The sequence below is a fragment of the Ranitomeya variabilis genome, chromosome 4 (genome assembly GCF_051348905.1).
Source record: "Ranitomeya variabilis isolate aRanVar5 chromosome 4, aRanVar5.hap1, whole genome shotgun sequence".
NCBI lineage: Eukaryota > Metazoa > Chordata > Amphibia > Anura > Dendrobatidae > Ranitomeya > Ranitomeya variabilis.
This window is the reverse complement of record NC_135235.1, coordinates 689,719,916-689,734,797: the sequence shown is the minus strand read 5'-3', so window position 1 is coordinate 689,734,797 and position 14,882 is coordinate 689,719,916.

Sequence of the window (14,882 nt, the reverse complement as noted above, 5' to 3'; positions counted from 1 at the left end):
GCGCACAGGACCTGTGATGAGGTCACAGGAGGGGAGGAGTCAGTGGTCACATGATCAGGGGCCTCAGTGTATGCAGGACTCTGCTGTGCTGGTTGTCATGGTGCTGGATGAGGGGAAGTTTATGTGTGGGGTCAGGAGGGGTTTACAGTGTGGATGTAGCAGAGCCGTGTGTGTGCGAGGTGTACGGAGCGGAGCCGTGTGTGTGCGAGGTGTACGGAGCAGACCTTTGTTCCACCATGTTTCGGTTCGTTTAACTCCTCAATGACCAGGCCAATTGTTACAATTCTGACCACTGTCACTTTATGAGGTAATAACTCTGGAACGCTTCAACGGATCCCGGTGATTCTGAGAATGTTTTTTCATGACATTATTCTTCAAGTTAGTGGTAAAATTTCTTTGATATGACTTGCGTTTATGAAAAAAACGGAAATATGGCAAAACTTTTGCAATTTTTAAACTTTGAATTTTTATTCCCTTAAATCAGAAAGTCATATCACATAAAACACTTAATAAATATCATTTCCCTCATGTCTACTTTACATCAGCACAATTTTGGAAACAATTTATTTTTTTGTTGGGAAGTTGTAAAGGTTAAAATTTGACCAGCGATTTCTCAGTTTTCCAACAAAATTTACAAAACCATTTTTTTTAGGGACCACCTCACATTTGAAGCGATTTTTTGGTCTGGTCAATATAACAGAAAATACCCAAAAGTGACACCATTTTAAAAGCTGCACCCCTCAAGGTGCGCAAAACCACATGCAAGAAGTTTATTAACCCTTCAGGTGCTTCACGAGAACTAAAGCAATGTGGAAGGAAAAAGTAACAAAATACTTTTTTCACAAAACATTTACTTTGGAACCATTTTTTTTTTTAATTTTCACAAGTGTATCAGGAGAAAGTAGACCACAAAATTTGTTGTGCAATTTCTCCTGAATACTCCGATACCCCATATGTGGGGAAAAGCCAATGTTTGGAAGAATGGCAGGGCTTAGAAGGGAGGGAGCACTGTGTTACTTTTTGAACACAAAATTGCCTGGAATCAATGATGGGGCCATGTCCCTGATGTACCCAAACAGTGGAAACACCCAGATTCTCACTCCAACTCTAACCCCAACACACCCCTAATCCCAATCCTAACCCTAACCACAAACCTAACCCCAACACACCCCTAACCATAACCCTAACCACAAGCCTAACTCCAGCACACTCCTAACCATAATCCAAACTCTAACCATATCCCTAGCACAACCTAACCCTAACACACCCCTAACTCAAATCCCAACCCTAACTATAACCCTAACCACAAACCTAACCGCAACACAACTCTAACCCTAATTTCAAACCCATAGCCACAACCATAACCATAGCCCTAATCCTAGCCCTAACCTTAACTTTAGTCCAACTCACTTTAGCCTAACCCTTACCCTAACTTTAGCCCAACTCACTTTAGCCCAAACCTAGTCCTATTGTCATGCAGCTGCGGTGCAGTACAGCGCAACCTCTACCAGGAGGAGCTTGATAGGGAAGCGAGACTGCACACACAGAGCAGCTGAACAGACGCCACCTAGTGGCGAGAGTGAGGTCAGGAAAGCCAAGTCAGTGCACAAGACAGCACAACAGTACAAAAGGATTTAGACAGAATGGATAGTCAGGACGTAGCAAGGGATCAGTAAACCAGGACGGGCAAAATACGGTACAATAGGGACAAACTGAAATGGAGTCAAAAGCCAAGCCAGGAGGTCAGAATCAGAGAGTCAAGCAGATCTACAGACAAAGAGACGCTGGGAAAGGGCAGGCAATGGGAGATAACAGACACAGGACAAGTCAGGGTTCACAGTAGGACAAATCAAGGGCTTCCAGAGTCAGGTTCACACTCCAAAGACAGAGCTATAGCTGACACCACCCTCAGGATACCTGGGAGCTAAATAGCAAACCCGAGCCCAGAATGAGGCAGAGCAAAGTTAACCCTTGACATGATCCACCCAGAGAAAGAGCAGACAGGACTAAACTGCGGAACGGATCATGACACCTATCTTTAGCCCAACTCACTTTAGCCCAACCCAAACCCTAACTTTAGCTCAACTAACTTTAGCCCAACCCTAACCTTAACATTAGCCCAACCCTAACTCTAACTTTACCCCAACTCACTTTAGCCCAACTCTAACCCTAATGGAAAAATGGAAATAAATATATATTTTTTATTTCATTAATTTTACCTAACTAAAGGGGTGATAAAAGGGGTTTTTATTTACTATTTTTTATTTTGATCATTATGATAAGATCTATCACAGTGATCAAAAGGAACCAATAGGAAAAATTTCCTATTGTTGCCGGGTGCCGGCCAGCAGATCTCGGCAGGGGCAGTATGCATGCGCCCGCCATTTTCTTCCGGTAAAAGACGCCGGCGGCCCCATGGACTTCACGTTAAAAAGTGGCGCTGTGGTTTAAGTAACCTTAACTGCCGCCGTTACAAGGCATATCAATGATCATTAAGGGGTTAATAAATGATTTTTTTAGTAAAACAATGATTGGATCCATCTGAATATTCCATGTATTGTTCTCCAATATTTCCTCTCTATTATTCCCATCTGTGTATTATCGTCTTGTGTCTTTTTCCTTCTTCCTAATATTATACTCTGCTTCGCACAGGGCCTCTTGCTAAAGACCATGGACTACAAAGAACAGGAACATAAATCATCCACGAAAAAACAGTGCAAAAAAGACTTAATATAAAATTATTATTTTATTAGAGTTCATACATATAAAAAAAACTAAATTTGATCAAATAAAGCTGATATACAGAAACACAAATGTAATGGTAAAAATAGACGCCACCCAAACAACATACATTAATAACATTAATAACCCTCCATCATGGTATAAAATAAACCAGCACTAATTTCCACAAAAATAGGACAATATGTAATAATAAATTGAGCAGAAAATGAAATAAATATTTATTTAAAAAACAAAATACGTGTAAAAAAGTATATATATATATGATGTGTATATGATCAAAGTGCAATGTGCTATATAAAGTGCCAAAAAATTCACACCTGGGCCTATAATACACGGGCCCATAAAATTATATGCACTACCAAACAGGAGTAAGTGCAATGTGCTAGATAAAGTGCCCAAAATTACTGCTCAAAATATTTATATTTCAACTGGGCCTATATTGCACAAGCCCATCCAAAATAACTAATATAGAAGGTGCAAATGTGCTAAATAAAGTGGCTACACAATATATATTGCACTACATATAATCACAAAAGCACAAAGGATAGCGCTATATAGGTCATAAAGTACTCGGTGCTAAAGTGCAAACAGTGCTGGACAGATAAAATCAATTACCATACAAACATACCAGGGAGGATAATGTTAAATAAATACAGTGGCTCATAATACCTACATGTGTACAATCCCTACGCGCGTTTCGGCGCCTGCCTTCTTCCGGGGGGTGTGTACAACAAGCACAAACAAAGAGCTTTTATAGGGTGCTAATTGGATGAGTCACTCAGTGCTGGCCGGTTCAAACGGCGCATGCGCGGTCGCCCGGCCAATGGCCGCATCCATCCAGCGTCACCCCGGCAACGCCAAACAACAACAACGCCGCCCACGTGGAACAGAAAGAATAGGAACAGTCTTGGCTCGGTCACGTAAATCCGGTTTCCAATATTGAAGCACCAACAACTGGCGGCTCTGGGGCTCAGAGTATGAAGGATTTTAGCGTTTTGATAAAAAATCCACTTTATAAATGAACCAAAACCTGGAGGAACAAAGCTTTCCTGGAAAATGATCTTCCCAAACAATGAATCTGAGAGGATGGCGGATACCTGTGAGACCTTCTTCTCTTATTGAGGACCAGGAGTTCATCAATAACTGGGAAGTATTTGCAATAACAGCTCAAAGGCACACAGTCAGTAATCAGCAGTGCTTTGGACGCAGCATATATCTGCTGTGTCCAAAGCGCTAACGGATTTTGAATGCAGGTGGTTCCCCATGTGTTCACTGAACCGTGCAGAATCATCGCATCCAATACATTGTACAGGTGTCATTGCGGAGGCTCGCGTCTCTGCAAGATAAATAGACATGCTCATGCTCTTGTCTGGAAAGACGCGCCGCATGTCCATCTCCGCAGATAAGCCACGGGCGTCGATGCACGCATAGTGGACATGGGATTTCTTGAAATCCTACCCATTATGTTGTAACATCTGAACCCTGAGGGTTGGATGCTGCTGATGTATGCAGCGTCCAACCTGCAGCGTTTGCTGACCGTGGGAACATATCTAAAGAAATTCATGGAACTTTTCAATAAGTTTAATAGCACGACCCTATTATATATTCAACATCAACTGGATGAAGAAGCTTGTAAATGTTTGGGCACCACTGGTATAAATTTCTGTTATTGTGAACAGTTAAGCAAGTTGAAGATTAAATGATCTCTAAAGGGCCTAAAGTTATAGATACACATTTAATTTGTGTTTTAGAAAAAAAAATATATGTACAGTATATATACAGTGTAGCAAAATATGTATAGGTATATATGTGTGTGACCAGCAGTAATTTAACATCTGACCTGGAGGCTGCAGGTCTCACAGGGATCACAGCTTATATTATCCTCAGAAAGCAGTCTATTGTCTCCAATCTCATTATAGAAAGATAATGGTATAAAGCAGCATTATATATATCACCTTATTTCCAAGATATATTGTCTAATTCAATTTGCTGTCAATCATAGACACTATATAGACCAGTCGCCTTTTAAGACCAATAAAGGGGGTGTGGAAAGCACAGATAAAGATAAAGATCAAAAAGTACAAAAACGTTTATTTATTGTTACATAGAAAAAAAAAAATAAAACAGAATAAATAGGATTTCATAGGAGGCATGTGCAAATGACAAGCACAAAGTGAAATTGTGCAAAAAAGCATGCAGACCAGGACAAACCACTTTAAGGTCCTTAATGGCTTAAACCATATAAGATGGATTTAACATCACATAACATAATAGTAGATTGTCATTAGAATATATGGTGCTCTGTCGGTAGGTGATACATTATATGTCAAAATGATGCTAACATAAGCTTGGTGAGAAAATTGTCTCTATGTTTTAATGTCCCGTGCCAAAAATTTAGCAACCTGGGAGGAGTATTACCCCGACCTTAACCACTAATATCACCAGCCTATTTGTATATCCTTAATATCCATAGCAGGATTTTAATCAACCCACTTGTCTGGGCGACGTTTTGGCTCTGAATGAGCCTTTCTCAAGCAGTGGGTGTTACAATGTGATATTAATTTATAGTAGTCCCAACATTAATCACAGCCAATCAAAATACATTTTATAAAGTGCATCTGAGTACATGTGCTTCATTCATAGTTGCCAACGTGTCATGACAACATAAGGTGCATCAGTGTAAAGTGCTCAGTGCTACTTTAATATTTGTTACCTATAAATAACACCTGTGTAATCTAGATCACTCATTCAAATATCTAGATTACACAGGTGTTATTTATAGGTAACAAATATTAAAGTAGCACAGAGCACTTTACAGTGATGCACCTTATGTTGTCATGACAAGTTGGCAACTATGAATGAAGCACATGTACTAAGATGCACTTTATAAAATGTATTTTGATTGGCTGTGATTAATATTGGGACTACTATAAATTAATATCACATTGTAACACCCACTGCTTGAGAAAGGCTCATTCAGAGCCGAAACGTCGCCCAGACAAGTGGGTTGATTAAAATCCTGCAAGTCTAACACTGAATGATGGAGTGCTGCCTCGTTTTTTGAAAGTAGTTGGAAGCTGGGATATATGGGACTGATATCCTGGGGGCCTTGCACCCGAAGATAAGTAGAATTGTGCTGTTCCTTTTTTTCTTAAACTAATGTCCATACCATCTATATTTCAAGACAATCCCCTATAGTGAATATGCAGCGCCCCAGAGTCCTGGTCGTTGCAGTAATGTCGTTCTTCCACCAGGGGGAGTGATATTACGTCTGATGGCAAAAAAGGAGATCTTCCTACCAGGTATCACAAACCATACACCAAACTTCACACTCCAGACCACCAGGGGGAGCCTTGCTCCTATCTACTAGGACACTCCTCACAGTTGGGTAAAACTGGTGGGCTGGATAGAAAGTTAGGGAGAAGCTGGCTGGGCTTTGTCCAGGCAACACCTGTCAGGCAGACAGGGGGAAGGAGGAACATCGGAGCTGCAGACAGAGGGTCCCTGACAGGGGTGGGATCCTGTCAGAGGCCTAGACAGAAGGCTACGGAGCTGCGCCTGCCCCACGTGCGGCAGCATCCTAAGAAAGGACACGAAGAGAATTGTATTGTAGAGGGTGAGAAACAAAGTCATAGCACAAGGAGATAACACCAGAAGGAGTTCTGCCCTGTAATAGGCTGCCTCCTTCTGAGGCGCGAAGCCGGTGGCCGGAACACCGAGGGAGCAACCGTCTCCAAGCCTTGCTCCAGAGACCGGTAGGACAGTCAATTCCAAGTTGGCTGCCCGACCTTAATACCTAGGAGACACGGTGGCAACTTGTGGGGGTTGGGGCGTCTCTAGGGTCCCTATAAACAATCCTCAGGCCATCAGTCATACGGGTTTGTCCTATCCATCCCATCTGGGGGACAGAGAGGAAGAAATAACATCTAGAACATCTACAACAGTTGTGAGGACCTTACCGAGAAGCTCAGCAGGGAGGTACTACAACACACAGGCGCTAGAGGAAGGCTACTGATTTCCACCTGGGTAAGGGGACTCTGGATTTGCCTTCAGACCGGCTGGACTCTGCCTACCCTGTGGTCTGTACCCTGGACTGTGGATGCTGAAGTCTTCAGTAAAAGGTAAAGAGACTGCAACCTTGTGTCCTCGTTCTTCACTGCGCCTCACACCATCCACCATCACCATCTACACTTCTGGGAAGCCCTGGGGATACACTTCACCTGTGGGAAGGTATACCATCTTGCTGCCATAATATCACCCCAGCGGACCCCTAAGCAGCGTCGGTCACCCTGACAGAATACCACAGGTGGCGTCACGAACATTATCCCTTTAAAGACCTTTCCCAAAACCATAAAAGCTCTTCCTTTTATTGGACGTTCCTCAAAGGGCCACGGACCGGGTCGGGCCACCGTGATATCCCCAGAACCGAAGGACCCGGTGCCGAGTAGCCCATTGCCCTATTACGTGGGGGCGATCTAACTTTGGCGTCACAAACAGGATCTACTTAAGCCTGAAAATCGGGTCATGTGAGCCTAAGAACTGTGCCAGAACTGTATTTGAACTGTGATTTGCTTAAAGACTGTGTATTGTCATTTCCCGCCAAAAATTCCCACCAAAACTGCCGCCATTACAGCGCCACGAGGAGCGCAGGAGAAGAAGAAGGGCGTGGAGTTGTGGGCGTGAACAAACTGAGAAGCGCGAAGAATAATGGCCGCCCAGTCTACATATCTCTGTACCTTGAGAATGTGTCCGTCAGCAGCCGAGATCCGCCTCCTGATCCTTAATGGCGGACGGAGACAAAGAAAACGAAACCGCCCCCGGAGAAGAGAGCGGGAAAAGGACCAGGAAGAAGCGAGCCACGTGGAAGACGCCATGGCCAGCTGCCTGGGACCAGAGCGTGGGGTCGGAGCAGAGGTCTCCCCCAGCCACCTGGAGAGACACCACGGCCAGGCATCTCCCGTTGGCCCTGACCTCCTACAGGCCGGCATGGAAGAGCTCAGCGACCAACTCCTGCGGACGCAGCTGAGCACTGAGGCTGGGTGGAAGAAGACCTTCATCGGGAGCCTCACCAGACGTCTGTCGGCAGCCTTGTCTGGTCCGGAGCAAGAAAGAAGTTCCAGCGCTTCGAAGCCAGAAAGCAAGGCCCTGCCGGAAAGCGAGATGCTGCAAACAGGGATGACAACGCCGCAGCACAAGGCCCTGCAACCAGCGTTCCAGACCCCAGCGGAGACGGAGCAGACCGGCACCGGAGGGACCGCATCTGAAGCAGGTATGAAGAACGACCCTGCCCTGATGACCGACACCACTCCAGCGACTGCTCCTGCCACAGCTAACTCCGTTCCAGTGACTGATCTTGCAGCAGCCGCTACCTCTGCTGCACCATATGCCCATACTCAAGCTATACAGACCTCCATCGCTGCGCATGACTTAACCGTACATGAAAGACGGACTAACAGCATTTATCCAGCACCGAGTGTAACCCTGGACCTCACCCTTCCCAGACCAAGAAGGGTTATGTGCCAGGTGCAGCCCTGGAAACCGCCGGAATAAACCTTGAAACACTGGAATGTAAATAGTTAACTGTTCTTTCTTTGCTGCTTGAACCTGTCCAGGGTTAACTCTTAAAGGGACCCCCTGTTTAAAGGGATCCTATGTTTTGCACAAGTTGTTTTATTACCAAAGAAATGCAGAATCATGGACGGTGCATGATCACAAACTGCTTGTACATAGTTTGCACCTTCTTAAAGGTGCTTTCTACTGGTTTTACATAGGAGGCTTTTACAGAGACTGCCTCTTAACAGAAACTGCTGTTAATTATGCTGTAAAAATAACTTTGCCTTTCAGACCTGAAGAAAAACCCGTTGGTGCGGCAGAATTCCGGGTCAGGATTACATGTCTTGTAGCCCACCCAAGCCCAACGTTTGGGGGTTCGTAACGGGTCCCTCATATTATATCATGTCATATCGCTTTAAACAAACTTGGAAACTAATGATGTGATTATTTTGCACTACGTCTGAAAAGACTTGGGTTTCCTCTTAAAGGAAATGTTAGTTTGTTGCACTTTGCCCAAGAGTGATAATGTTGTCTTAGATAGTTAGATAGTAATAATCTTTATACATAGCTGATAGTATGTTGCCGAGAATAGGAAAATTAAGGTTAAGTAAATTGAAAGAAGGATACAGTGAACCCGTAGGGGGGGGGGGGTGACACCTGTTCTGCATTTCAACAAAGTGAACCCGTAGGGGTTAGTGAGTCATTTAGTGAGTCTTAGGTAGTTAGTTAAAAGACTTTGCACTTAGAGAAAAATAACTGTTTTATGCTTGAATAAAGAAAATGTTAATTGGTATTTAAAGGTTTTATGATAAAACACCCTTAAAGGGTAATTGCACTTAGTAGTTAATAGATAATATAACTGTACGGGTAATTGTATTTCATAGTTAGTGCATCCATAATTGGTCAATCTACAGAAGTAAGCTGACAATGTAAATATGTTCTTATTTGTAACGTTTAAGTGTTCTCACCTCCCATAAAGGGAAGCATTGTTATATTAACCTGTTTTATAGCATTCCAAAAATGTTGCATATCTTTGTTAACCTGTAATTGTTGTTTTCTTTTCCCAGTCCGGGAGTACTGGATTTAACGGGGGGGGGGGGGGGGGGAGTGCAGCGCCCCAGAGTCCTGGTCGTTGCAGTAATGTCGTTCTTCCACCAGGGGGAGTGATATTACGTCTGATGGCAAAAAAGGAGATCTTCCTACCAGGTATCACAAACCATACACCACACTTCACACACCAGACCACCAGGGGGAGCCTTGCTCCTATCTACTAGGACACTCCTCACAGTTGGGTAAAACTGGTGGGCTGGATAGAAAGTTAGGGAGAAGCTGGCTGGGCTTTGTCCAGGCAACACCTGTCAGGCAGACAGGGGGAAGGAGGAACATCGGAGCTGAAGACAGAGGGTCCCTGACAGGGGTGGGATCCTGTCAGAGGCCTAGACAGAAGGCTACGGAGCTGCGCCTGCTCCACGTGCGGCAGCATCCTAAGAAAGGACACGAAGAGAATTGTATTGTAGAGGGTGAGAAACGAAGTCATAGCACAAGGAGATAACACCAGAATGAGTTCTGCCCTGTAATAGGCTGCCTCCTTCTGAGGTGCGAAGCCGGTGGCCGGACACCGACTGAGCAACCGTCTCCAAGCCTTGCTCCAGAGACCAGCAGGACAGTCAATTCCAAGTTGGCTGCCCGACTTTAATACCTAGGAGACACGGTAGCAACTTGTGGGGGTTGGGGCATCTCTAGGGTCCCTATAAACAAGCCTCAGGCCATCATTCATACGGGTTTGTCCTATCCATACCATCTGGGGGACAGGGAGGAAGAAATAACATCTAGAACATCTACAACAGTTGTGAGGACCTTACCGAGAAGCTCAGCAGGGAGGTACTACAACACACAGGTGCTAGAGGAAGGCTACTGATTTCCACCTGGGTAAGGGGACTCTGGATTTGCCTTCAGACCGGCTGGACTCTGCCTACCCTGTGGTCTGTACCCTGGACTGTGGATGCTGAAGTCTTCAGTAAAAGGTAAAGAGACTGCAACCTTGTGTCCTCGTTCTTCACTGCGCCTCACACCATCCACCATCACCATCTACACTTCTGGGAAGCCCTGGGGATACACTTCACCTGTGGGAAGGAATACCATCTTGCTGCCATAACATTACCCCAGCGGACCCCTAAGCAGTGCCAGTCACCCTGACCGAATACCACAGGTGGCGTCACAAACATTAACCCTTTAAAGACCTTTCCCAAAACCATAAAAACTCTTCCTTTTATTGGACGTCCCTCAAAGGGCCACGGACCAGGTCGGGCCACCGTGAAATCCCCCGAACCGAAGGACCCAGTGCCGAGTACCCCATTGCCCTATTACGTGGGGGCGATCCAACTATCTCAAGCATCCCTCATATAACCTAGGCAGAGGATTATCAATGAAACTGTACATATTACCTCTTAGCTGACACAAGCACCTGTGGGAATCCTCTGTCTGCACGTCTGCCTGACACGCGTTTTGGAGACTAGCTCCTTCGTCAGTGGGCCGTTGAATGGACACCAAGGTCTCCCGATCTGACCCCCTTAGACTTTTATCTTTGGGGTCATCTGAAGGCAATTGTCTATGCTGTGAACATACGAGATGTGCAGCATCTGAAACATTGGATACTAGAAGCCTGTGCTACCATTTCTTCTGCGGTGTTGCTATCAGTGTGTCAAGAGTGGGGAAGAGGGTTGCATTGACAATCCAACACAATGGGCAGCACTTTGAACACATTTTATAAGTGGTCATAAACTTAATAACTCATGAAAGAATAACGTTATGTTAAAACCAAGCACACCATTGTTTTTCTTGTGAAATTCTCACAAAGTTTGTGTCACATGACCCTCTTCCCATTGGAAAAAGTTGGATCCAAAATGGCTGACTTCAAAATGGCCGTCATGATCAACCATCTTGAAAAGTTCCCCCTCCCATATACTAATGTGCCACAAACAGGAACCTGATAATACCAACCATTCCCATTTTATTTAGGTGTATCCATAAAAATGGCCCACCCTGTGTGCATATATAATATGTATATATATACACTGCTCAAAAAAATAAAGGGAACACAAACAGCAGAATATAACTTCAAGTAAATCAAACTTCTGTGAAATCAAATTGTCCACTTAGGAAGCAGCACTGTTTGACAATCCAATTCACATGCTGTTGTGCAAATGGCATAGACAACAGATGGAAATTATCAAGACACACTCAATAAAGGAGTGGTTCTGCAGGTGGGGGCCACAGACCACATCTCAGTAACAATGCTTTCTGGCTGATGTTTTGGTCACTGTTGAATGTTGGTTGTGCTTTTACACTCATGGTAGCATGAGAAGGACTCTAGAACCCACACAAGTGGCTCAGGTAGTGCAGCTCATCCAGGATGGCACATCAATGCGAGCTGTGGCAAGAAGGTTTACTGTGTCTGTCAGCGTAGTGTCCAGAGGCTAGAGGCACTTCCAGGAGACAGGCCAGTGCACCAGGAGACGTGAAGGGGGCCGTAGGAGGGCAACAACCCAGCAGCAGGACCGCTACCTCAGCCTTTGTGCAAGGAGAAACAGGAGCACTGCCAGAGCCCTGAAAAATGACCTCCAGCAGGCCACAAATGTGCATGTGTCTGCACAAACGGTTAGAAACCAACTCCATGAGGATGGTCTGAGTGCCCGACGTCCACAGCTGGGGGTTGTGCTCCCAGCCCAATACCGTGCAGGATGCTTGGCATTTGCCACAGAACACAACGATTGGCAAATTTGCCACTGGCGCCCTGTGCTCTTCACAGATAAAAGCAGGTTAACACTGAGCACATGTGACAGACATGACAGAGTCTGGAGACACCGTGGAGAGCGATCTGCTGCCTGCAACATCCTTCAGCATGACCGGTTTGGCAGTGGCTCAGTAATGGTGTGGGATGGCATTTCTTTGGAGGGCCGCACAGCCCTCCATGTGCTCTCCAGAGGTACCCTGACTGCCATTAGGTACCGAGATGAGATCCTCAGATCCATTGTGAGACCATATGCTCGTGCGGTTGGCTCTGGGTTCCTCCTAATGCAGGACAATGCCAGACCTCATGTGGCTGGAGTGTGTCAGCAGTTCCTGCAAGATGAAGGCATTGAAGCTATGGACTGGCATGCCCATTCCCCAGACCTGAATCCGATTGAACACATCCGGGACATCATGTCTCGCACCATCCACCAACGTCATATTGCACCACAGACTGTCCAGGAGTTGGCGGATGCTTTAGTCCAGGTCTGGGAGGAGATCCCTCAGGAGGCCATCCGCCGCCTCATCAGGAGCATGCCCAGGCATTGTACGGAAGTCACACAGGCACGTGGAGGCCACACACACTACTGTGCATCATTTTCTTGTCTTGAGGCATTTCCACTGAAGTTGGATCAGCCTGTAACTTCGTTTTCCACTTTGATTTTGAGCATCATTCCAACTCCAGACCTCCGTGGGATATTAGTTGTGATTTACGTTGATAATTTTTAGGGTTTATTGTTCTCAGCACATTACAATATGTAATGAATAAAGATTTACAACTGAAATATTTCATTCAGTGATATCTAGGATGTGGGATTTTAGTGTTCTCTTTATTTTTTTTTTACCCTGGAATCTTACAGAACTGGAAGAATTCTCCAAGGAAGAATGGATGAAAATCCTTGAAACAAGAATTGAAAGACTCTTGGCTACAAAAATTTGTTTACAAGCTGTGATACTTTCAAAAGGAGTGCTACTGAGCACTAACCATACAAGGTGCCCAAACTTTTGCATCAGCCAATTTTCCTTTTTCTAATTTTAAAATGCAAAAGATGAATATATATATATATATATATATATATATATATATATATATATATATATATATATATATATATTGTTCTACCTATAATACAAAGGAAATGTGTCATCTTTAACTTTAGACCTTTTAGAGATCATTTGATCTTCAACTTGCATAACTTTTCACAATAACAGTAATTTTGACCAGGGGTGCACAAACTTTTACATGCTACTATACATCCGCTAAATCAGAATTATCAGCAGATGACCTTGAATCCATTAATTCCCAAATGGATAAACATGTGGGTTCTTGGGCTAAAACCATTCAGCAGACTCGCACTACTAAATCCACACAAGACCTCAGAGACCTGAGGGTGAATAACATATAATGGAGAAAACAACAAACACATGAAAATATGATTAGTCGATAAGCATCATTATCTTCTGCTACGTCCTTTGGTGAAATTCCATAAAGGTCTTCGTCTGTAACAATTTTTAAAAGGAATAATTCATTCAAATATAAATATGATACTCGTCAATTCCATAATACAGGCCAACAAAATCAGTCATTTGTCAAGCGTAACAAGGTCATTTATTTGAGCACTCATGTATTATTTGAATCTGATTGTGATATTCTTAATAAGGATCTTAATTTTTGTCCTGAGAGTAAATTTCATTTATTTACAGGTATCAGAGATCTGCAGCACGACCTCTGACCTTTAAAAAAAACATTCCCATGACCAATCCTTACATAATTTGTTTCCTACAAAATCAGAACAGGAAGCTCTAAAATCTTGAAAGAATTAGCTCATGGTCATAATACAGAGAAAGGAAGGAAGATTCCATCTAGTATTGCCCCTAGATCAAAAAAATGTTCACCTCCATCTACCTGTCCTAATGTGGATTTATTCATTCAGTTGGTCAGCACAGACTTTGAGAAAATTCCTCATACAATTAAAAAAGACAATTTAAGCAGAGATCAATGTAACAGTCTAAATAACCTAAAAAACGTAGACAATGTTTTTAAACTCGCGGACAAAGGCAGCAACATACTGATATTGCCAAAATCTATGTATGAGTCTGAGGCATTACATAATCTAAAAAAATAGGATTGGTAGGCCTCTTTCACACTTCCGTCTTCTTACTTCCGTCAAAATGTGTCGTTTTGTGAAGAAAAAAAAAAAAAAACGGATCCTGCGAATTTGCCCGCAGGATCCGTCTTTTTCTCTTAGACTTGTATTGGCGATGGATCGCGATGCATGGCCACACGTTTTGTCCATCGTGCACTGGATCCGTCGGAATTTGTTGATCCTGCGGCACACTTCGTTGGCTAGAATGGAAGCCTATGGAAGCAGGATCCGTCGTGGTACGTCACATGACTGTGAATCCAGCGCTGGATTCCGTTTTCTTACACTGAACATGCTCAAAATCAGTATTTAGTAGCCAATTGGCCAGACAGCCCCAAATCTATATAAACCTGACATGTGGCTTCATTCCTCAATGTGCCAGCAAGAAGCCTACATGCCAGCAAGACTCCTGACAGCCATCAAGACTCCTGCCAGCCAGCCAGCCAGAGTACTACCAGCCAGAGGACTACCAGCCAGCCAGAGTCCTGCCAGCCAGCCAGCAAGAGGCCTGTAAGCCAGAGGACTACCAGCCAGCCAGAGGCTTGCCAGCCATCCAGCAAGAGGCCTGCCAGCCAGAGGACTACCAGCCAGCCAGAGGCCTGCCAGCCAGCCAGCGTTAGTCTTGCCAGTGTTTTTTTTGTGTGTGTGTGTCCA